General features: G+C 26.2%; 1 long non-coding RNA gene across 1 annotated transcript; it reads left to right on the forward strand.

Moving 5' to 3' along the window:
* Positions 1-11,957: 11,957 nt before the first annotated feature.
* LOC139425885 (uncharacterized) lies at positions 11,958-14,353 on the forward strand. The gene is made up of 2 exons (XR_011636962.2): positions 11,958-12,665; positions 12,931-14,353. It is a non-coding gene; the product is annotated as an uncharacterized LOC139425885 (long non-coding RNA).
* Positions 14,354-26,084: the final 11,731 nt, after the last annotated feature.

Below are 26,084 nucleotides of genomic sequence, written 5' to 3' on the forward strand. Positions count from 1 at the left end.
AATTTAAAAATACTCTATTTTATAAGTTTTGAAATTAACATATTGCTTTGTTCCTCCTCTTACTTATAATTAATTGACTTAATACAGCATAACTTGTATGTTGTTTTAAGGCAATTTTATAAGACTTTAAAATAATTAAATATTATTTAAACATATCAAATTTTTATTTAAACTATATTTTACAATTGGTGCATTATGACCCAAACTGCAGGCTGTGTCCCCATAACTTACTTAAGAAACCTTTTTTGGACTGTGTTGATCAGTACTTTGAAAAATGTGGTAATTTGAATTTTTACTGTTCTCGCTTATCTCTCCTTTTCTATTGTAAATAATTAATGACAAATTCAATGGATTTTGTAATTTTTTTTAAAGTATGATTTCCAAAATTTCCTGAAATTTTTAAAAATTCTCTTAAGATATTTTTGTTACTCAGATTATTACTTAATTGAGAATTTTAGTATTTACGATTTAGTATTTACAAACTAACAAAATGTGTCTCAAATGCTGTGTAGTTACATTTAAGCTAATTGTATTACATTTATAGTAATCATTTTGAAACACTTATTTTAATTCAAAATTATTAATTTCTACAAAAAACTTCTTTCTTTTATTTTCTTTTTTTTTCAATTACTATTTATTTATTGCCATGATAATTTTTCCTCTGCATTTAAGAATAAAATTGCAATAATCTAAAATGAATGAAATATCTTTTATTCTTAACCATGAATTAAAAAATATAATAATCATGATATGCTTATCAATTTCAAATGGGGAAGAAAAATCAAAGAAACTTTAAGTCATTAGTTATTAATTAAAGTTTCCACTGTTATTTAAAATAAATGTTGGTTAATTTTTTTAATGTCTGAAATGTTTAAATTTTTTTTTCTTGAGGCTTGAACAATGACTCGTGTTATTTCGTAAACAATTTCCTATGTTCTTTTTCTGCTTTTTTTTCCTCATTTATTCTGCTAGTCTTTTTAATGTTTTGTCTAATGAAAAACATTTTATCAGAAAATATAAAAATTTATTTTCTAGTGAAAATAATTATTATGTATTTATATATGTATATATTATTTTAGATTTGGAAACTACGTTTTTGTGTAAAAACAAAATTTTTCGATGTCGATTCTGCCCTTATCAAAATAAAAAGAAATGCATAATGATAAGGCATATGTCTGTGCATAGTGGAGAAAAGCCCTATCTCTGTCATCATTGTAACAAAGCTTATTCTCGTAAAGATACTCTTAAATGTCACATGTTGTCGCACCAGCATACACAAAAAGGTAAGTAATTTTTGGTTTACAAATTGGATTTATTGCACTATACCCTATACTTTGTTATTTTTGAATGAATGCTATCAACTCTAATCAGTTTTATAAATTTATCCTTTTTACGTGTGTTAACAGGCAAGTTCACTTATATAGATCTAGTTAAAGCGCTAGAAATAATTAAAGTAATTATAATTGTGTTGTTCTTAAAGAATTTTACAAGTTGAAACATTTTTTATTTTAGAGAAATTACTAGAGATTTTATTTTTTAATTGTAATATATTGAGAAAGGTCAAATCAGATCTAGTTAGACTGTTCCCTGAGTTTTCAAAAATCTTGAATTGTTCTATTCTTTTAATGTATTAATATATCTTTTTGAGGTTTGTTTTCCGGTCAAAATTCTTCTAATAAATATTTTAACATCTGACATTATGGATTGTAAAGCCTGTTTAGACGATCCAATTTCTTGGACAGAGATTGATATTGATGGAAACTTGTTTTGCTTTGCACTTGGATCGTGTAAACAATCATCCAAGAGCTTGGTCCAACTTCTTGGACGACAGTAGAGCATGCTCTACTTTCCTTCCAAGTTTTTTCACCCTTAACCAATCAGCGTCTTAGGTTTTGTGACGTCAGCAAGCAGGCAGCAAATTATGTCATTTTGTTGTCGGTTTTCATATATTTTAGTCCAAATAAATTGATCTTTTGTGGTTTATTTGTGTTATTATGATTTTATTTGAATTTATTTAGTAATTTTAAGCTTATGTAAGTATTATTTTATAATGCTGAATATGAACAATGCACATGCGCAAGTTTTTCTTTTGATGAATCAGTGACATTCAAGAACTTGGATAATGTCGACGAATCAACCAATTTCTTGGACAGAGAAATCTGTCCAATTTCTCAGATTCAAGAAATTGGACCGTGTAAACAGGCCTTTATATTATAATTCTTTAAGATTTTTATCTTTCATTCAAGTAAGTGTTTACATTAAAAATATTCTTATTTATCATTGTTTACATTAAAAATATTCAAATTTATCATTATTTACATTAAAAATATTCTAATTTATTTGTACTAGACTTGGACAATCATTCGCGCTACTTCATAAGCAATTTCATATTTTTTTTTCCTTATTTATTCTGCTAGTCTTTTTAATATTTTGTCTTGTGAAAAATTTTTATTTTCTAGTGAAAGTAATTTATTAAGATGTATGTATTTATGTATATATATTTTTATTATTTTAGATTTGGAAACTATGTTTTTGTGTGAAAACAAAATGTTTCGATGTCGATTCTGCCCTTATCAAAATAAACGCAAATGCGTAATCACAAGGCATATGATTGTGCATAGTGGGGAAACATCATTGTAACAAAGCTTATGCTCGTAAAGATGGTCTTAAATGTCACATGTTGTCACACCAGCATATACGAAAAAGAAAGTAATTTTGGGTTTACAAATTGGAATTATTGTACTATGCCCTTCATTTTTGAATGAATGCTATGAACACTAATCAGTTTTATAATTTATCCTTTTTACGTGTGTTAACAAGCAAGTTCACTAATTTAAAACTAGTTATAGTGGTAGAAATAATTTAAGTGATTATAATTGTGTTGTTCTGAAAGAATTTTACAAGTTGAAACAGTTTTTATTTTAGAGAAATTACTAAAGATTTTATTTTGTAATGTATTCAGAAATGTCAAATAAGATCTAGTTAAACTGTTCCCTGAGTTTTCAAAGATCTTAAATTGTATTATTCTTCTAATGTATTAATTTATCTTGTTGTAGTTTGTTTTCCTGTCAAAATTCTTTTAATAAATATTTTAACATCTGTCATTATGGATTGTATATTATAATTCTTTAAGGTTTTAATCTTTCTTTCAAGCAATTGTTTACATTAAAAAGTTCAAAGTTCACTTCATTGGTTACTATTTCTGAATTTATTTCAATAACTATTCAGTATTGAAAAATACATGCTATAATTATATTCATTGCATAAATATTCATTTAAAGTCATATTTTTATATAAATGTAGAATTTTGCAGTATTAACTTTTTGAATGGCTTTTTAAAAAAATTTTAGTTTCTGGGTATAAGATGGCATTGTTAATTCTAAATCAGCAAATTTATTTATTTTCAAATATCTTGAATTCAGGTAGTTTTCAGTTCACATTTTCGAACTGAATTTCTCAGATTTGTTAAAAAGTCATTTAAGTTAATCCATTTACAGGGTGTGCAGTGTTTTTAAAAAGTTCTTAAAGATGCTTATTTTTGAATTTTGTGTTTTATAGGTCCTTAAAGGTGCTTTTTTCATTGGGTATTTTTAAAAAGTACTTAATTTTCCCTTTTCCAAGATGATATTTTTTTCTTTTCAATGTTCATTTTAGCCATTTATTATGCAAAAAGCTTGGTTTTCACATCGTTGTATTCAACGTTTTCACAATTTATTCACACAATCCATTTCAGCATACTGTCGTTTTGTACCTAATGAAAGTGCCAGCCGTTTTACATGTTTGATTAAATACTTGCGGGGCCATAAACTTATATTAATTCAATGAGTAAGATTCTTGCACTCTCACATGCAACTCTGCTGCATTTTGTAAAAGATTATCAATTGCAGGCTTTATTTTCTGCCCTCTGAAATTGAATCTAAAAATCTCTCGAAATTTGGCTGATCATGGAAAACAAAATTTATTGTTTTTTTAACTTAATAGCAAGAAAAATTTTGTCTCAATTTCGACCTTGGTGAACCTCCGTCATTTTTGTCACTGGCAAGCCAATGGCCTTCTCGCACTCTTATGTTTACAAATCAGGACCATAATCTTTAAACTTGACTTAGGGATCACTCATTAATTACACATATTCATATAGTTCCCCAAAGCAATAGAGAATCAAAAGCTTCATCTCCTCAAAATTTCCATGTCCCTTTTATTCATTTGATAAAGAATTAATCTTAAATCTTTATCAAATCTTTCTTAATTTAAAGTTTTTATCTTAAGAATTTTTTTACTTGAGGAACCGTCCACTGCCAAAAAGTCAAGAGTTATTGTGTTAAAATGTAAAAACTCAAATGCGTGATTCAAATTTTCCATATTGTTTGAAATATATCAGGATATTTAAAAACCATGTGAATATCAATAACTGCCGGAAAACATTACATGGATTTACGATACTATTGGCTTAAATTGAGCTTATTAAAAAGTAATTACCGAAATGCATGATTCAAATTTCACATGTAAATTTTTGTTGAAGAGAAAAAGAAAAATTTTTGCTTTTTAAAAGAAAAATCTTTCTGCAGGAAAGCTGAAACCTTCTGCAACAATATCGCTGCGATTCTGCCACTGGTTTTGTACAGATTTGATTTTTGAAATATTAATACTTATTTATTCATTTTTTAGATCAATTTAAAGCGTAAATGTACATTAAATAAAATTGATCAGTTGTCCCCCATCTACCAGTGATGATGCTGAGTTTACAAAAGTATTCCAAATATTTAAATAGTTTGATTTTAAATTTTATTCAGTTTAAAATTCTATTAGAACGAAATTGTTTTGTATGTTGTAAACTACTTACATTTATTATCTACACCGCTAACTTTCACCACGTTTAAATATTAGCTGTAGTATGATTTTCATTTTACTAAAAGAAATTTTTTAGTTATTACTCTACATTTTAATACCATTGTTAAATTTTTCTGTATATATGTATATTTATTTTAAGAAATAGTAAATTAAGTGCATTTATTGTTTAGTAATAATGTTTGTGTTTATTATCAAGTAATAGAATTATTTAGTAAACTTTTTAACTTTGTTTCATGTGGGATTTTTTTAGTTGATTAATTAGTATTTATTATGTAATTTTTGTTTATTTTATACCTTTTTTGATTCAGTAATTTAATTATTTCACTGCAAAGTTTTAATAATTTAAATAATTGTTATTGATACTTAAATTGCATGATATTCTGTTTCCATAAAAGTTTGGCTAAGATTGTGCACAAGTATGAGTTGTAAAGTCTTTAAATGAATAAGCTTAAATTTTCATTGATTTGCAAAATTTGTTAACTTCTGATGTGTAAAAAATTTCTGATGTGTAAAAAAATTTTTTAAGTTGCATAAGAAAATATTTTTTGGGAAAGTATAAAAATTAATTCTTCTGTGACCAATTTGAAAACTGTTTAGTATCTCTGTGCTTAGAATTTAATAAATAAGTTTTCAACCAATGATTTGTTGCTTAAAAAAATTTTATGTTCAACTAAATTTATAATGAAGTAATCCTCTTAAGGATTAAGGAAGTCAAATAACTTATCTTGTCTGTTGTCTATGATGAACTCTTAGTATATCTTTTTATTTAGCACTTGTTTTAATATTTTATACTTCCTTACTCATTGAAGATTATCTATATTAATTTGATCTATATTTATATTGGTAATAAGTATAAAAATTATTATGCAATAAATGAGAGTTATAATATAGACATAATGAACTTATATATGTTTTATAAATTTTTAGTTACTTTTGAAACTGTTACTACAGTGATCTATTGAGATGTTTGATTTTTATGAAATCTTGAAGTAATAAATAAAGCATTTTTATTAGTTGGTGGAATTCTATCTATCAAAATGTAAAACTGGCAATATTGATTTATGTCAGAGTAGTACTTTGAAACAATGATATAGTGATATATCAGACTATGATATATTTGATTCATTCATATAGGTGACTAAAAATGTAGTTCAAATTAATGACCCTGTGCAATACTTTACTTAATAAATTTAGTCTGAGTATAGAATACCTATATAGTAGAAATAAGACATATATAAAATCTTTACAATTGAAATATAAATGTGTGTTTGCAAAACAGTACTACATCAGGAGCCTTTCTGTTGTTAGTGGATTTAACCTAAACTAACAGTGCCCCGAGGCCCCATAATGAAAAATAGATAACCTTTACCACAATTGAAAAGCACTATAAAATTTGAAAGGAATCAATTTTGGTAAAGGTTATCTATTTTTGTCTTTTCATTATGGGGCCTCGGGGGCACTGTTAGTTTTGGTTAAATTCACTAACAACAGAAAGGCTCCTGTGTGTTTGCAGGCAGTGTGTCCTCTGATGAAGTACTGTTTTGCAAACGCACATTTATATTTTTATTTTAATTGTAAAGATTTTATATATGTCTTATTTCTATTATATAAAACAAATTTGGTTTTAGCTGACTTGTGTGCTTTTCCAATTTGATTTAATGTTTCAATGTGTTTATTTACCTCTTATGTATCAAAACTGACTTTGTAAATTTAATTGATTTTATGATTACATATAGAATACCTTTTTAAGCATCCTTAATACATTTTTTACACATAAAGTTAAGCATGTAAATTTTTAACAAATTTTTAATTTTAATCATTGGTGTAATCAAATCTTCTTAATCAATAGTGTTTTACTATCTTGTGAGCAATTGTTCAGTGCAAAGTAGATAAAATCATTTTTAGCAAAATGTGATGACGTTTTGAACTCAATCTAAATGTTTAACTTTATTCCACTCAGAAAATATTGTGGTGATCGAAATAAACGGAAAGCAGACGTTGTAATATCAAGCAAGTATGGCTGATGGGGCTGTACCACCCAGTCTTAATTCATTGATTTTTTCCATAATTTAGTTTTCCTGATATATCGAGGTCGGGAAGATATTAATAGCCAGATTTGAATTTATCAAATGTAGCAAATATTTTATTAAACTGCTAATTCATACTCTTATGAATCTCAAAAATTTAAAATACAGTACAGAACCCGTTATCCGGAAATCAGAAACTCGATAAACTTTCCCGCCATTTTTTTAAAATTTTTTTTTTTCCTCATAAGATTTCAGATAAGGCATCTTTGTTTTTTGAAAGGTGTTTACCTTACCATCATTTTGGAAATAATCATTAGTGTATTATTTCATCGTTTTTTCTTCTTTTTAAGATTATTTCCAAATATTTTTTTCTTTAGTTGTGTTTAACAATAAAAAAAAAACGGCTTTTGTAGCGATTCAAAAAACCGGAAAAATCAGTTATCCGGAATAGCGATGGTCCCGATCGTTCCGGATAATCGGTTCCCTACTGTACTAAATGTATATTTTATTGGCCATTTTCCATGAATTGACAAAAAAAAATTATTATTTACAAGTAAGCAAATCATTTAAGCCTTAAATGTGTGCGACTCTAAAGCGAGTGACAATCAGATTTCAATATAAACAGTAACAACATTATTTTCTGGTTTCCTAATGCACGAATCTTTAAAAAAAATAAGAGATCCTAGAGATGATATCTTTACTATTTAGTTTATGGAAGACTGCTTTTATGAGAAACACACCGGGCTTTTTATACAAAAATTCTCATGTTTGATCCTTTAAAAGTCAACAAGTGGCCTTTATACCTGCTTATTAGTTAAATATAGTTAATTAATATACAATTTCTTTCTGCAATTGATCTAGTAATGACACTGAAAGTTATGGGCATAACCAGAAGTTTGTATCTCTAATATTGTGACAGATCATGTCAGAGTTGGCGTGATTTATGACTTGATTTCTTTAAAAAACCAATTTCGGTCAACAAAGAAAAAGTATGATTTAATTTACATTGAAAATTTTATTCAGAGTAATGAGAAGATGTATGTGAAATATTATTTGACTTTCAAAATAAACTAAATTTAGATATATGTGACAATATTTTTAAATCTACCTGGAAATAGTACTAACAAGCAGTTTGATGCAAAAATGTTCTCTTAGGAAAAAGAATTGTGGCAAATCACTAAAATTGTGTCAATCCATTCAATTAAAAAATAGCTGCACGACTAATACTTTTTTATATTGCCTCTCTTAAATCTGTAATAATTAGGTAAATTGGCTAACAATTGTTAAAATATAAAGTCTGATTATAGTTCTCCAGTTTCTAAGAAAAACATTCTCAGATTCATTTCTGTTATGTTAAAAACTTTGCCAATCAAAATGAGTTTCTTATGTTTAATTTTGCCTCTTAGGTCTTTCATATTTAAACTAGTACTTTATAAATTTTAATCTTCAGTTATTCCAAAAAATGTTGATCATTTTTTACTGTTGTATCATTTAACTCATGCTGAAAACTTGTAATAATTACATTTTATTACTGTATTTCTAAAAACAATAAATAAACTTTTTTTCCTTCAAGATGAAAAAGAAAAAATCACTTCAACCATTAATATGTTTATTTATAACGTTTGAATTGTCAATATAAAACAAGAATGTAGTCTTATTTTGAGGAATCAAAGCTTTTAATTCCAATTGATCAACCACATGCACTAAAAGGTGTCTAAGTTTGTCCTTTTCGTTTTTAAAGTTTCTAAAAGTTTTTTTTAAATTAGGTTTATTGAAGCCTACAATGGCCAAGATTAACACTAGTGCTATTATTATTAACATTAATTCTGTCTCCCCCCCCCATAACTTGGATGTCATAACTTATTTTTATGTGATATGCTTCTACCCACAGGATTGTTGTTTATGGTTAACGATAATTAATCTTTTGTTTTACCACCTGCCTATATTGACCACTTAATTTCTTTAGGATTGTTATTGAATTTTATTCTAAACAATTCATAAGTTGACCATAAAAAAATGAAAACTTTTAATAAAAAATTATTATATTATGTTATGCACTCAAATTTCATTGAATTTGTAAAATACTTTTAAAAGCTATGTGAGTTACTCATGTGGCAATACTATTAAAGTCTTAAATGCATGTTAAAAATATGTAAGTACCTATAGCAAAATAACATTTAAAGGGAATATAAGTATCCTTATTGCATGCATCTTCTTGTATACTGGCATTTTCAAAAATAATTTATAATAAATACCTAGCATATGTTGCTAAAAAAATATGCACAATTCTTGTTGAAAATTGATCGTATTAGTATTAATTTTGTGTTACAAATCGTAACTCCAACAATCTTATTTCTTATGAAACATGGGGTGTTAAGTTTTTAATAATTTTGCAGTCTCATTTAATAACGTCGTCTTTATTTTGATTAGTATAAAAATAATGTGAATAATGTAAAAATACCTCTTTCAAATTGTATAATTTCTACTTTGTTTAATTTATAATCTACAATGACTTACGCGTGTGCCATATCAAGGAGTTAACTATTGTACTTAAAGTTTATGAAAATTTATTACAAAAAGAAACAAACAAAACAGTAAATGCTGCATAACAAGCAAACTGTAGAGTCCTTTGGTATAAAATAATATTAGATGATTTGTCTGGATTAAAAGTATGTTCAAAAGGTTTCTGGAGTAAAATGTTTACATTTTTTAATCTTTTTTTCTCATTTAATAGATAGCAGGCTTTAGATTCGAAATGTAAAGCTTTTGATATTCATATTATGAACTAGGTCATGAAACATAATTTAATAAATCAGATTCAAAACTTTTACAAGAAACGTTATTTTTATTATAAATTTTATAATTTTTTACCAATTGCCCTAATATTTGTTAAATACTCATAATTGTACTTTTTTTAATTTATTGAATGCTGTATTTTATTTTCAAATAGCATTTTGTAATTCAAAACTGAGTAGTAGAATTGTAAATTACAATGATTTTACTACTCATGTATATTAAAATTGCACAACAGTTGCATTAAGTGGTGTTGTAGTGCATTAATGATGTTTTGAAATTAAGTTTATGTTAATGTTTGTTGGAAGTAAGTCATCTCCCAGAATACATTTATAACCTTTAATTTTAGCGTATTAAAGTTTTATTTAAAAATATATTAATTTTTCTAATTGTTATTTTGCTTTTTTATTTTATGACAACCTGATTTTGTATTGAGGTTGAATCAATTTTTTAAAATATATGGTTATGTACTCTAATTTATCAAATATTACTATGTTTAAATGTATTTTCCTCATTGTGCAATAATACAATATTTTTTTTAAAAAATATGTTACAGTAAAAATTAAAAAGTTAGTGGCAAACTCTTTTGTTTATCTTTTATTGTTATAATTTCTTTTATTATTATATTTTCAATATTAATGTAATTTATTATTTATGCTTTATTTAGTATCACTCTTATTTTTTTATCACTCTTTTTAAAATGGCCAAATTTATGTAGGTATATAAGTAAGGTTAGACAAATTATATCTTTGGAATAGTATATTGCTATGTTATTTTGTATTCTATATTAAGCTTTCCTTCTTTTTATAAGTTTTAAAGTGTTGTTTGGAAATATTTTAGATTATACTGTATAAATAAATTAAGTTTATAAAATTTCATTAATTATTGTTTCTAGCATAACAAATTTGTCTTAGTTTTAATTCATAATTTACAAATATTTTTTTTTTTTTTTTTTTTTTTTTTTAGATTTACTTTTAAATTTCAATCTTTTTTTTTCTTTCCGTAATTTAAAACTTATCATGCTTGATATAAAGAAGAAAAAAAACAATATTTACCTAATATTAACTATACAATGTAGTTAATGTTTAATAAAAATAAAGTTTATTTTGAAAACATATATTTACTTGTGTACACTGTTTACATGCTTATAATATTTACTTATTTTTGCATCGCATTTTATTTTATTGAGCATTTTAAAGATTGCTTAGCTTGCCTGAAACTTAGGAAGTTATATTCTTCTAAAACTTTTTTACAAAAAAATTCAGCAATGTTTAAATTGTGTTCAAAACCTTAAAAATAAAGTATGATAAGTTTTACTGCTGAGAGAAATTTTTATATACCTTATTAATGCAACAACATAAATATAGCATATAAATATTCTGTATTTATTTTTGTGTGCTTAATTGAATGTGTTACAAAATAATTGAAATTGTCTTTTTTGCTTTTAAATGTTTTTTTAAAAGTAATTAATTTTATGTATTTCAGATTAATTAATATTGATTAAATGCATTTTTTTTTCAAAAACAGTAGTCTTTGAAACATGTATAATTGAAACCCTTAAAAGATGTTATCTTAACTTATTTTTGTTTAAAAATGAAACTTCAAAAAAATGTAGCTTATTTATTCTCATCAATAGCATTACCACTTAATTTCATAGAGAAAAGAAACATGATTGTTAATTTTATTATGTTTTATTCAGTTGTAAATTATTCAATGCAATCTAATTAGTAAGCACATTCATATACTACATATAAAACTTAGAATGCATATTTGCTTTAATTGTATGTAATCGAGAATACTTTTATCTCTCTTTCTTATAAACTGAATATATGTATTTAAAATTAGTAAGCATTATCAATAATAATTTTATGTGGGTAGTTTAATTTGGTTTTAAAAATTGGAAATTTCTTCATACCTTGAAGTCTTGTCATATTTCTTAAATATAAATTTTGATAACATTTTGAAATCACTTTTAAATACTTAAAAAAATGTTCAGGAGGAAAAATGTCACGAATTATCCAAAATTGACCAAACAATAGTATATCTTAATAATGCAATGCTTAAAATATGATGCTTTGCATTATGTAGAATTTTGTGTTATTTGATTATTTCACATGTAAATTAAACATAGCAATCAATAGCTCTTTAAATAATTTTTAAACGCAATTACTTTAAAACTCAAAATTTGTGCTAAATTAATTATTAACAGAAAAAATTGTAAAATTTATGCAATATATGGAGAATTATGTTACATAGATCAACTGTATTAAAAAAAAAATTGTATATAAAAAATATCAATGCATTTTCATAAAAATTAAAAACAGTTTTTAATTTTGCAGATTTGTCATTTGGATCGCATTTCAAAGCCAAGCAGTCCTTTGCCTGTCTTATGTGTCCACATGTGAGTCAGTGTAAAAGCAAGTTTGTCAGGCACTTGCGTAAGCACACGGGAGAAAAGCCATTTGTCTGTGATGTTTGTCAAAAAACATTCAGTAGAGATGATAAACTAAAATCACATTATATGTCAATGCATAGTGAAATTAAACAATATGTGTGTGATGTTTGTCAAAAGACATTCAGTAGAAATGATAAACTAAAATGCCATTATATGTCAATGCATTGTGGAATTAAGCCATTTGTTTGTTCATTTTGTCAAAAAGCTTTCAGCAGAAAAGATAAATTGAAAGATCATGTAGATTTTGGACGATGTCCTGTTAATGGTTTGAGCCAAAAAATGTCTGCTTCAATAAACTAAAATTTTAATATGTGTCAATATATAGTGAAACTAAACAATATGTATGTGATGAATTAAAATCTCATATGGAAGTGCATTTCAGGACGAAGCCATTTTATTTGTTCGTTATGTCAAAAAAGGCTTTTGCAGAAAAGATAAGTTTAAAAAATCATTCAGACTTTTTGGGATGTCCCATGAGTTGTTCGAACCTAGAACTTCCAGCTTTATGTTGAAGTACGAAAAAAAATTAGAATCCTAACAGAGTAAGAATTAACTTTAAAATGTGTTCAATTAATTTTGTTTAATATCTGTTTAAATTGTTTGTTACTTGAGGTAATATAATGCTGAAATCTAATTATATGAAATTAAGAAATAAAAGTGCAGAAAAAGTATGTTTTCTAAGTAAACCAATTCTTCATAATCACTTTTTTTTGTGTGTGTATTACCAAAAGTTGAGAATTATTTTCTGAATCTGTACTAGCATAATTTGGTGTTTATTCTAATAAACTTTACAATTTTTTTTAACAGACAAAATTGGTAAAAATTTTTGTGATTATTGGTGTGAATTTTGTTATCTGTCCTTAAACGTTATATGTTAATAAAATCATTTTTGCTGATGAAGAATTTAATTTCAACTAACCATGAACTTTTATTGTATTTCTTCATCTTAATTGGAAGCAGGTGTAGTATATTTGTGTTAATTAGCAACAATTTATCATCTTATTAGTGTTATGTGATGCAGACGTCTGTACTTTTTATGTTATGTAAGTTGCATTCTGTCCGATGAAGTAAGCTTTCAAAGTAGATGAATGGCTCACTCATCTCAAAGTCTTTATGATAGCAGGGCTCCCACGTTCCTTAAAACTACTTAATTTTTTTTATTTCGGAAAATAAAGGCCCATTTTCTCTGCAATATTTATCAGAAACAAGTTATTTTATAATGATTAAAGTTTTTGAAAATTTGTTGCATGTTTTTTTTTATGTTTATAAATTAAAAACTTTAAATGATAGAAAAAATAGTTTTTATGCTCAGATCCTAATTATGATTTTTTTTTCTTGGAAAGTGATTAAAAATATTTTGGAGTGCTTCAAAGTTGCTTATATTGTGTAGAAAAATCTGGCTACGCGCCCTGCTCTACTTTCATTGAAAGAAAATTATTTATGCCAAAGCATCAAACATTGCTACTTAATTGAGACTTTATACTTAGTAAATTTGCTCCTAGTTTTTAGTTCATAATTACATGTAAAATTGAAATATATCAAGAAATTATTACTAAACTAGCATTGTAAATTTATGAAACTTAATTCAATATTTCTGTCTCTTGCTTTACTTTTTACTGCTGTACAACAGTGAAAATTTATTGTTAAGAAATGTTTATGCTTTTTTCCCTTCCTTAAACTTCTTCATTCTTAGGACTATTATCTGTAAAAGTTCCTAATCATGTTCCAAACAAAGTTTGAGATTTATAGAATGATGTAACCCACTTTGTATTACATTAGCAACTAAAAACAATACAACCAGGTATTAAAAAATAACAAATATAATAACAGGTATGTCCTACAATAACAAATATATTTATTTTTTGAAAAAGTTTATTTCTTTATTAAAGGTAACTTTTTTATCCAAGAACTAAAATAAAGAATTGTTTATTTAAAATTATCTTAATCACATTTTATGAAAAAGTTATTGTTTTCTCGGAAAATAATAGTTTGTTATGTTTGCAAGAGTAATATGATTAGTGCTCCTGTGTAATTTTTTTATTATTTTATTTCGAGCAACATATTGTTTAATATATGTTTCAGGTATAGGTGTTTTGTTATCAATTATGAATAATATATCTCTAAATTGCTTATTGAGTTTCTTTATTGTTTTCTGTAAAAATAGGACTTTTTCATTTTAATTGTATTCTTTGCAAACTAAAATAATAAAGCTTCCTTTTTTCCAAGTAAATTTGTTTGCTTCATTTATTTTTAGATCAATTATTTGAATAGAGAACCACTCTGATTTAGAATATAGGGTTTTACGCAATGCTCTGTTATCTTAAATAATTTTGATATTATTATTTTTTTAAATTGTTTCTAAAAAAAGCATCAAATACTATTATTTCAATGCAATTAAAATCTGGTTTTGATTTTACAGGTTTGTCACTTAGATTGCCTCTTAAGGACAAGCAGCCCTTTGCCTGTCTTATGTGTCCATATGTCAGTCAGTATAAAAGCACTTTCATGAGGCACTTGCTTAAGCACACTGGGGAAAAGCCATTTGTCTGTGATGTTTGTCAAAAAACATTCAGTAGAAGGGATAAACTAACATCTCATTATATGTCAAAGCATAGCGAAAATAATCCATTTGTTTGTTCAATTTGTCAAAAGACATTCAGTAGAAATGATAAATTAAAAGATCATGAAAAGTTAGGACGATGTCATCATGTTAATGGTTTGAGCCCAAATGCTGCATATTTGATAAACTAAAACCTCAATAGATGTCATTGCATAGTGCAATAAAAAAATGTGTGTGTGATATTTTTCAAAAGTTATTCACTTGAATAGATAATATAAAATTTCATTATCAATGCATTACAGAATTAAGCCATGCACAAAGAGCCTTTGCTCAAAAGATAAATTGCCGCATTTGGGTGATGGCCTGTTATTTGTATGAGAGCAAGTATGCCAGCTTCGTGATTAAATAATAAATCAAGATAAAATTAATTTTGATTGGAGTAAGTTTAAATTGTTTGTAATTTCAGGTTATGTAATGTGGCAATCTAATTATGTTGTAAAAGGATTGCATTACATGTAAACCAATTGTTTTGTTGTTCTGAATTTAAGTCAACATTATGTACTAAATCTGTTCTCACATAATTTAGTATTTATTTTTATCTTCAAATAGATTCTGTAATTCACATGTCTACAAATTTACCGTAACTTGTTTTGTAATTTAATAAGTGTATTTGTTTTAATTTATTTACATTAATTATTTATAATAATGATTAATTATTTATTCTAGTAAATAATTATATATTTATAGCTCATCCATATAAATAGAATCTACCACATTTTTCTAATTGCAGTGTTATGTTTATATTGGCTTACATTTACTACATAATATTGGCTTTCTATCCAAAAAGGTTTATGCATTTCTGAAAGTAAATTTTTGTTTTTTAAAACTGGCAAAATTAGTAATTTTTTAAAGATTTGCAAATTTTGCTTCATTTTAATTATCTTTCAATTTCAAGTCATACTGATGTGTTTGTAAAACCAGTTTTACTGATGAGGAATTCCATTTTAATTTCGAGAAATTATCGGCTTTGGTATATTTCTTCATGTTGCGGCAGCAAATGTTCGGTTGTGTTTCAACATTTTAGTGTTATATAACGCAGGCTTGTGTACTTTTTGTGTTTTGTATTCATATTAATTAGTTTTTAACTTAAGTACTGTCTGCAGAAATGAGCTTTCAAAGAGACTGAAAGGCTCTCTTATCTTATAAAGTAAAAATGTTTTAGCTAAAACTAATCCAAGCTGAAACTAATTTTTAGTTCATTGCTATATTGTGAAGCCAAAAAATTGTCTTCATTTTAGAATTAAACGAACCAATTTGTTCCTATCATGACTGTTGTTGCCAACAAGTGTAGTGTTAAGGAATCATCTCTTGATTGTCGTATACTATTTTCACCCATATTCAGGCTATTTTCAAGTAATATTTTGGAATTTACAAGGATGAAAAAAAAGAATATTAGAACCCAAACTATCAACTCTACAAACTTAACTCTGTGAATTGCTTCTTTAGAGTAATTATTCATCTGCAAAAGTGCATGATGTGCCAATAAATGTTTACTATTTCTGGAATACAGTAACCCAGCAATATATATCACTAGCAACTAAAAACAAATACAACAAAAGACATTATAGCATAATAATTGCAATAACAGACAAGTAAATTATGCATAATTTATTCAGAATTAATTTATTTATTTATTGATTGTGACTTTTATACAGGATCTACAATAATTAAATGCTTGCTTGATTAATAACTTCATACGCTTTGGAAACATAGAAATCGGAAATAACAGTCAACATGTTTCAATCAACCAAAAAAAAAAAAAAAAAGTGCCTATTTTCAAGACTTACCAGACATAAGTGAGAAGAATTAAAAGTGATTTGAAATGTAAAGCTGCCAATCAAAAGTGGGAAATAGAACTAGAAAAACTTAGTAGTAGACAGAGAAAAAGGAAATTCTTTTTTGAATTTTTTTTCAGGGCTTGAAACATGTTGATTATTGTTTCTGATTTGTATGTTTTTGAAGAGACTGAAATTTTTATTTTAGTAGTATCTTTCTGATTCAGTTTTTTTGGGATTATTTGTCTAATGAAAAGCTTAATTAACATTTTCTTTAATAATTAATATAAAAAAATATATTGCATTTTTGGGAAACAATAGTTTGTTTTTGATAGAGTAATACAATAAGAGGTTTCTATATCCTTTTTTTTTTTTATTAAGTATTTTATTTTGAGCATCATTCTGTAGTGTTTAATATATGTTTGTAGAATTGATGTTATGTTGTTAATTGTGAATAATTTAATGTTCCTAGATTGATTTGTGAGTTTCTCTGTTTAGTATTTCTTATATAATTGTCTTATGCTTTGAATTTTTTATTTTAATTGCACTTAATTTTCATCTTTATTTAGTCTGTATTGTTTAATTTTTTGTTGAGTGAATAAAATGGCTAAAAAAATTTTTGCCTGTTATCAGTTTGAAAATGAGATGTAATAGCTTTTAACATATTATTAAACACTTGGATTAAAGACCTTCTCTTTATATAGTCTTGTTTTATTATATGTATCTGTAAAAATGTGTATTTCTATTAACCTTTTCTTAATGAATTTTAATCCAATTAAGCTCACATTTAAATAAGTTTTTTGTTCTTTTTTGATAATTTTTAACTTGCTCCTTTTATATATAGCCTTAATTTCTCAATTAAATTAGATTGATCATAAAAATGTAAAATTTCTTATTTGGTGTATTTGTTTCTGCACAAGATAATAAGTAAGTAAAAAGTATCCTGATAAATGTAAGGATAGAAGTGTGCAGTTTATGCTTGAATGATGTCATAGTCTTGATTTTTTTCCCCTTAAAATTCCATTAAGATTAAACTATTTTGAAATATCTGTAAATAGTTTTTTTTTTTTTTTTCGTTTCTGATAGCAAAATTTTTATTTTGGCTCCTCAAAATAAACATTAGATTCAAATTCAGTATATTTGAATTTTATACTAAGTTAATACTGAATATTGTTATAATATTTATTTAATAATTTTTTTTTTTTTAATTTTCTCTGATCAGACTGTAAACTATCAGGGTTGCCACTGCACAGGGAGAACCTGGAAAATACAGGGAATTTGAAAATCACCTAAAATAACAGGGAAAATGCAGGGAATTTTGATTTTATCCTTACAAACTGGGAAAATACAGGGAATTTTGTTTCTTATTTTTGTCTTTTAAAAAATGGTGACCACTCAAAGCGTAATCTGAATGATATTTAACCATGATATTTCAGCTATACTGAACTATTTCTTTTACTACAGCATTATTTAAGTATGTTCAGCTGTTTTTCCTGCAATTCAAACTAATAAATATAGTTAGCTCAATATAGCTCACACAAGAGTACAGTAATTGTGTTTTTCCTCATAATATAATTGTGTATAATATGTACAGGGAAAACACAGGGAATTTTTTTTCCAGATTTGAGTGGCAACCCTGACTATGATGAGTGAAAATTCAAAATTTTGAGTATTTAGATATTTCTGCTGCTCATAAACCTTTGGGTATATTATCAATAATTATAAAGACATTTTTTAAGTTAAAAAAAAATATATATAAATATTTTTTTGATGTCTTAGAGTCGTCTAAGCCTTTAATATAAATTTCATTAGTTTTTATATTTGATAATTAATATTTTTAAATTTCTTTTTTGAAATTCTTATTGCCTGTTGGTTATTGGTTAATTATCACGATTAAAAAGATAGAGCATTAGTTCCCCCAGTTTGTAACTCTTTCCTATATTTTGCTAAACTGTCCGCCGTACGCTAATAAATGGGTGATCTTTAAAAATAAGTATAATTTACTCTTGTAGTTTCTAGAAACATGACAAGTTTTAAGTTGGAAATTAATGTGAATTGTAATTTTATATTTAATGTAATAATTTGATTCAAGTTTTAGCTTGTAAATACTCTCAGATGTGTAGTCAGTACTAAAGTTTTTGTTTTAAAACTATGATACCTTAAATATTGATCCTGAATTATTTCTGAATAATATTTATTATAAAAATTTCATTCTATATTTTTACTTTATTTTTTTCAAAAAAAATTATAACTTTTATTAATAGTGTTTCATTATAATTAATTGTGTAATGGTTTTGATCTTTCTTGTAGATTGGCTGCCAAAATACTCTGAAGAAATGAAGCTGTATTACTGTTCTTTGTGCCGTTTTACAAATCATGACAAATACAAAATGAATAGACATATGCTTGTGCATACAAAGGAAAAGCCATATGTTTGTAATAATTGTCAGAAAAGTTTTGGACGCAAAGATCATTGTGAAAGACACTTAGTAAGATGCCTACAAAAATTGTAGAAATCATATTTGGAAAAATTAACATTGTAAACTCGAAAAATTGACGTGACACCTATGTTTTGCAGCTTGTTAAGTTTCAAAATGGGATTCTGCACAAATAAAAGTAAATGTTACAAATTTAGAGAATTTAATTTCAGAAATTGCAACTAGTCACCAAAGACAGCTTTGTCAAGAGTGATAACTAAAACTGACTAAATGGAAATTACAGGTTACTTTATTGACCATTGCTATTACTAATTAGATTGTACAAACTAGAGTCAACAGTGAGAAACATAGTTTTTTTATCCTAATATAATGGGCGAAAATGAAAATTTTGGGGTATTACTCAACTAATGCTTGTTTTATTGTAGTTAAAAATAACATCTTTTCTTTCCTTTTTCATTTAATTGTTTTTATATAACGTAGTAGGTATTAAAATGTACTAAAAAGTGTGGATTTGCTCCACAATTTTAGAACCCCAAATTCCATGTACTGAAATAGTAATCTGAGGTGCAGGTAAACATTTACTTCAAAGTTTCATATATACACTAGGGAACCGATTATCCGGAACAATCGGGACCATCACTATTCCGCATAACTGAGTTTTCCGGTTTTCTGAATCGCTACAAAAAGCCGTTTTTTTTATTGTTAAACCCACAAAAAAAAAATTTTTTTTTTTGGAAATAATCTTAAAAAGAAGGAAAAAGCGATGAAGGAATACACTAATGATTATTTCCAAAATGATGGTGGTAAGGTAAACATCTTTCAAAAAAGAAAGAAAAATCCTAAAATCTTATGAGGAAAAAAAAACATTTTTTAAAAAAATGGCAGGAAAATTTATCAAATTTCGTTCCGGTTTTTAGGTTTTCTGATTTCCGGATAACGGGTTCTGTACTTTATTTATCAGTTAATTGCATATAGTAATGTAACTGCACTGTTTTTTTTTTTTTTTTTTCATTTTATAGATTTTCTGACATTTCATTTAAAGGTTGTGATCTTTTTCCTGTGCCTTAATATGCAGATCACTAATCAGAAATCTCTTATCTGTAAGTCACTCATCAGCCCAGCGAATTATTTCTGTTATCTTTTCTTTTCTCAGTTTTTGAATAAAACTTTCAAGCTTATAATATATCTTTTTACCTTACCTACATGTCTTTGTATTAAAGCCTAGGCCTGCATTTTGCTTATATAGAGCAGGTGCCAAACTCATTCATCTAGGAAAGGTATATATGCATCCTCATTTGTTGTTGGGATGACTTCTTCCCCTGAGCAGTACTAAAATTGTACTTATTATTTTTCACATTTTAGTCATTTGTCAAGTTTCAACAGCTATCGTTTCACCGTTTTTGGCTGTCCTGTTTTTGTTTGTGGGATTTATTGAATGAAACTTATCTTTATATTTTTATTTTCGATGCACTACTGTTTTCTAAGCACTATTTGTATGGTTGGAATAGCTGTGTAAATTGTCCAATTTTTCCAAAACAGCACCAAGATGCTCTAAAATTCTAATAATTATCTTGAGCAAAAAATGCAACTTAGGATCAATTTGTGTGCATAAAAGTTTTTTTTTTTTTTTTTTTGCTTGCTCCAAAATTGTAAGCAATTTTTGTTTTCTTAATGTTAATTAGCATGTTTATCTAATAACATTAGGTAATAAAATTAGTAAATTTTTCTGCTGCTCCTCATTGTATCAAGTCTTAAACCACCAACTCACAGAAAGGCTGTAAAACTAATTTAGAAAAAAATAAGTGTATGAAAAATTAAAAACTCTAAAACAAAGACATAACTGCACTTAGTAAAATATACTTAGCTCTACCAGAAGAAAAACATAACTAACTAAAAACAGAGAAACGTCCACTTTCTGCAAACTGTGATAAAGTAAGAAACTAAGATTAGTTGAGGGAATAAACTTAGCCCATCTATTTGTTTACATGTTGTACTAATTTTGCAATCTTTGTTTACCTTTTACTAAAATTGTGCATCATCAAGGACACTACTAAAACAGGAAATTCATTTGACGTAATAATATTAGATTTAAAATGTTTTAAATTGGAAAAAACATACAAAAGTGTCCAAAAAACATTCAATAAATGACTTGGATTTATGTTTGAATCTTGAAAAATAAGAGTGTCAAAAAGTATACCTAAATTTTGAAATAGGTGTCTGTATGACAACATATTTGAAATATAGAAATTAGATGGAAAAAAATTTTAGTGGTGTGAAAAAAGTCTGAAAACAACATTAAATTAATGTGAATTCTAGCACATAAAAAATTGATTTTCGAATGAATTAACAGATGTCTTAATCATGTCAAACAAGTATGAAAAATATCAAAATTCTTATGAATTTTGAGGAAATGTCCCAAAAAGTAAAAAAATTGCTTTTAAAGGAAGGATAATCAAATGCCATGGCTTTATGATGGAATTGCCATTAATCAAGCATGTGAAGAAGTGATGACTCAAAATTGAAATTTGTGTTGTGTAATAACATTGTAATGAAAATGACAAAATTTGATAAGTTACAAAAATAATCAAAAAACTAATAAAGATACAGAAAAAGAAAGTATTGGTAAACGACATGTAATTAAGATAAAATTAGCTCGATATTTTTGTTTGTTTTTTAATATGTTGGGGGCACATAATTCAAATTAAAGGGTATCCAGGGGACACTCCCATAACGAATGAAACATACATTGATAATGTTATATATTATTGATGATAGTTGTTTTGACTTGTGTAGGAATTTTATTATTTTTTTCCAAATGTTATTGGCATATTTCTTTTATTATTTAATTTGCATAATTATCTAAGTATGAGCTAAGCCTTTTTTAAATTTTATTTTTGCAAGAAACCATTTAAACAATAGTATATTTAGATAATTATTATTTAATAATAACTTTTTTATTTAGCAATGCATTTTTTTCAAAGAAGCTCTGTTAAAAAAAATAGGAAAGCTAAATGTATATGCTGGAAAAGGTAATTTTGCAAGTACTTTGCTACTCCAATGAACAATATTTGCTTCAATCAGTCTCAAAAACCAAATTTATGTGCTCCAAAATATATCAAAAATAGTGCTGTATACCCCTGCCCTGTATTCATATTTGAAATTGTTTATCATTTTTAAATTTACCTATTTTGCTGTATACCATTTCATAAATTTTATGAAGGTAAATTTGTAACACATACTTTACCTTTTGAGCTTATAAAACTTTATGTTTGGCTGCCTTTTTTGTATCTTGTACCATTAAACCCTTTCTTCAATTTAATTGTACTGAGCAATTCGTTTGATTTATTATGAAAATGTTTGCATTATGTATTTTTTGGAAGAAAAAAAAAACTTACATCAAAAATTACTTAATGGTTAATTTGATATTTACTTAACAATATTAAATAATAAATTTGATATTAATTGCTTGTTTTTAAATATTGTATACAGTCTACTTTATGTTTGTGAATCATCGTTAAGCATGTAGCTGAAAACATTTTGTTTCAGATATATTAATAAACTGTTGTAACAATTTTATACTCTTTTACTAGTAAGCATTTATTTTATATTGTAGTTAGAACATTTCAATCTTTTAACAATCTCATTTTTTTTAGTTACAAAGGCAGAAATTCTTTTTGCCTTCTGGCATAATTGAGAAAAGTTTTTGCATCTACAAAACTTATTAAAAAAATATATATAATATGTAATCTAGATCAATGTTTCACAATAGCCAGTCTGTGAACCATTCCTCAGATTAATATTTGCATTCGAATAAATATAAACTTTATTTAAATAGGTTAAGTCCCCAAAAAATTTTTAAATGTCATAATTTTGTAAATGTAAAAGTTAGGCCAATAGTCCAAAATACTAATCTTACTGATCTGTGATGAAACTCTGGAATATTTTACCAGTCCTTTGAGTAAATCAAGCTGAGAAACACTGACCTAATGCATATTTTAAAAGTAAATATTGCTGGGAATATTAATTCCCTTCTCTTCCAACCCTCGTTTAAGATGGGTTGAACTAACGAGAGAAGAGAGTCTTTGTTTCTAATCTAGAGAGAGACCAAGAAACAAAAAAATTCGACCCATTCAGAGATCCGGAAGATCAGGGTTGGTATTTTGTCTGGAAGAAACCTATTTCTTCCAGAATACTTGAAGAAACCAAAAATGACCTATAAAATTAACTATAGTAAATAGTATTATAAGTACAGTTTAAATTTAACGTAGTACCAGAAAGTTAAATTTTCTTTTCTACTCTTTTTAAAAAAATACTGTTTTCGCATTATTTATTTTAGTTTCATATGTAATTTTAAAATCTAAATATGTTATTTAACCCCTTCAGGGGCCTTGGAAGGAGAAATAAGTGATTCTCCGAGTTCATACGCTCTCACTTACATACTAAACAACATTAACTCTGAGCATATGTATACATATAAAAGATATAATATGAGAGAAACATACTGAGATCACGTCCATGCGATTTTGAGCCACTACTGTCTGAAAAGCTTGTATCATATATGATACCGTAAGCAATGAAGGAAGAATCAAGAGTATGTGCTCATTATTGTGAAGGGGTTAAAGGTTCGATTGGGTATTAATATTTAACAATATTTTATTATAAAAATGAGTATATGCTATTTGTAATTTTGTATTCCACATGTGATTCGTCGTTAATAGTTTAGTATGTCTTTAGTATAATTCTTAAAATTTAAATATGTTTTATCATTTTATACCTATAAAGTTAAGTTTTACTATGATCATTTATGTAAAATATTGGAAAACTAGAGTTATTTTTAAATTTCTAGGAAATCTATTCACTGTTTTATTTTTTTCCTAATGATTAATTTTTAGTTTTGACTTATTTAAAAATGTTACACAACAGCTTGGAAATTAATATTATGATTTAAACTAGATTGCAATTATAAAATGTTTTAATAATTGATATTTCTTTTCACTTAAAAGCCTCAAACCATTTTCTTTCGGGGTGATTTTTTCCACGGTAGAAGAAGAAACTTGCCATTCCTGCTGAAGAAAGAGGTTGATTTTAATAGGAAAAAAATGTTTGGAGAAGCTGGCAAGAAAACTTGTAGTGATTGATTGACCGAATTAATTGGACAAAACAATTATTTTTTATGAAAATAAAATTGCACTCTACTTTAATTTAAAAATACAAGATCTATTTTTTTTCCTTCATTTTATTTTGTTTTCTTGATTATGTTTTTATTCACTGATTTTTGTTAAAATCACCTGGTTTTAATCATAGACATTGTGATAAAATTAAACATTAAATTTCATCCTAAAATGCTCTTATTATATTTCATCAAAATAATATAAATTTTTTAACTGCAAAAATTATGCATTTAATTTTTAAAAATTTTATTTAATTTTATAGATTCCTGGCGAAGATTTCAATCTGAAGACCAGCAGCACTTTTCCTGTCATACATGTTCTTACATAAGTAAAGATAGGAGGAACTTTTTCAGGCATTTAAGGGTACATGGTGATAAAAAACAATTTGCTTGTGATATTTGTCAAAAATTATTTAGTAGAAAAGATACATTAAAGCATCATTATGCAATAAAGCATTCATAAATAAACTTATATCAAAAACATTGCTCAATTCACTTGGAGAACGGTTATTCTGCAGTGCAATAGAAAAAATCAATGAAAGTGGCAAAAAATGTAAATATTTACCATTTTTGTATGATCAACTATGTGCAGTCAAACCCCGCTATAGTGAACACGGTTTATAGTGAACTCCCGGATATAGTGAACGAAATGCTCAGTCCCGTGCCTTGCTATACACGTATAATTTTATTTTTAGTGGATATAGTGAACCAAAAAAGTGAGGAAGTTGGATATAATGAACTTTTTTCTGTCTTCGACTGATTTCCCCCCATTTTCTTTGTAATAATTTTGAAATTTCTACTTTAAAATAAATGCATACCGATTTTTAAAACCATCTATGGAAACTACTTTTATGTGCTCGAATAGCATGTTAGACAGGTTTAAAAAGCGGAATAACAGAAATTCAGAAAAATTTTCTGAGAGTCAGGAAATGTTTCCATATCTGATGTTGAGGATTAAACATCAATTAAAGATTACTAATTTTTATTTGTACGCAAGACGAAGAGTGATGAAAAATAACACAATTTTTGCTACTAAATAATATTTTTCAGTCATTTATTTGAATATAATGTAATAAAAGGGAGGAGTTTGGGAACCATTAGTGAAATTGCCTGCGTAACGGATATAGTGAACTCCCGGTTATAGTGAACCGAAATTTCGGTCCCTTGAAGGTTCACTATAGCGGGGTTTGACTGTATTGAGAGAAAACAAATTTTTAAAAATATTATTTGTATCAGTTTTTTTAACTTCTATATTTTTGTTGATGGCAGGAGTGTGAAAGAAAATAGCTGTCACTTTTTCTTTTTTTACTTTTCTCAAAATCTATCTTGGAACACTTAAATTGTATTTTTAGTTGCATATCACTCATAATATGGTTAATAAGATGCACTAAAGGCAATTTTTTTTGCCTAAATAAAATACTTTGAATGAAAAGTTAAAAATATTCCAAAAATATTATTTCTTAAGGTGGGGATTATTTGCAATATTAGTGTTGAAAATAAAATATTTCTCCTTTTACCTAACGGAACAAACAGCTACACAAAAATAGCCAAATGTACACTTTTTATTCAACAATTAAAAATACAGTGATTTAAGTGTGTTCTGATTTTAACCATTTCCTGTTTCCTAAAACCCCAAAACAAAAAGGACTGGTTACAAAAAAAGCCTTTCTATTCTCAGAAAAATATAAACTACAGGGATGTCAAAGGCAATTAAAAATGTGAGATTCATTTTTGTTTATTTATTGTCTTTTTAATTATTCACTCATAACTACCACTGTGACTTACATTTCGAATCATTCATATCCATAGCAAACTGTATAAAAATAGACAAGAAAAAGTTGTTTCATTTTAATCTCTTTTAATAAAATTTTATTAATCAACACTTTTTGCTTTTTTAGTCTCTCATAGCAGCCCTGATACTATGGTATTTGTAAAGCCTTTTCTGACCCAAATATGAA

This window comes from Parasteatoda tepidariorum, chromosome 4 (assembly GCF_982258835.1).
Source record: "Parasteatoda tepidariorum strain Cologne lab strain chromosome 4, Ptep-v5.0, whole genome shotgun sequence".
Classification (NCBI taxonomy): Eukaryota; Metazoa; Arthropoda; class Arachnida; order Araneae; family Theridiidae; genus Parasteatoda; species Parasteatoda tepidariorum.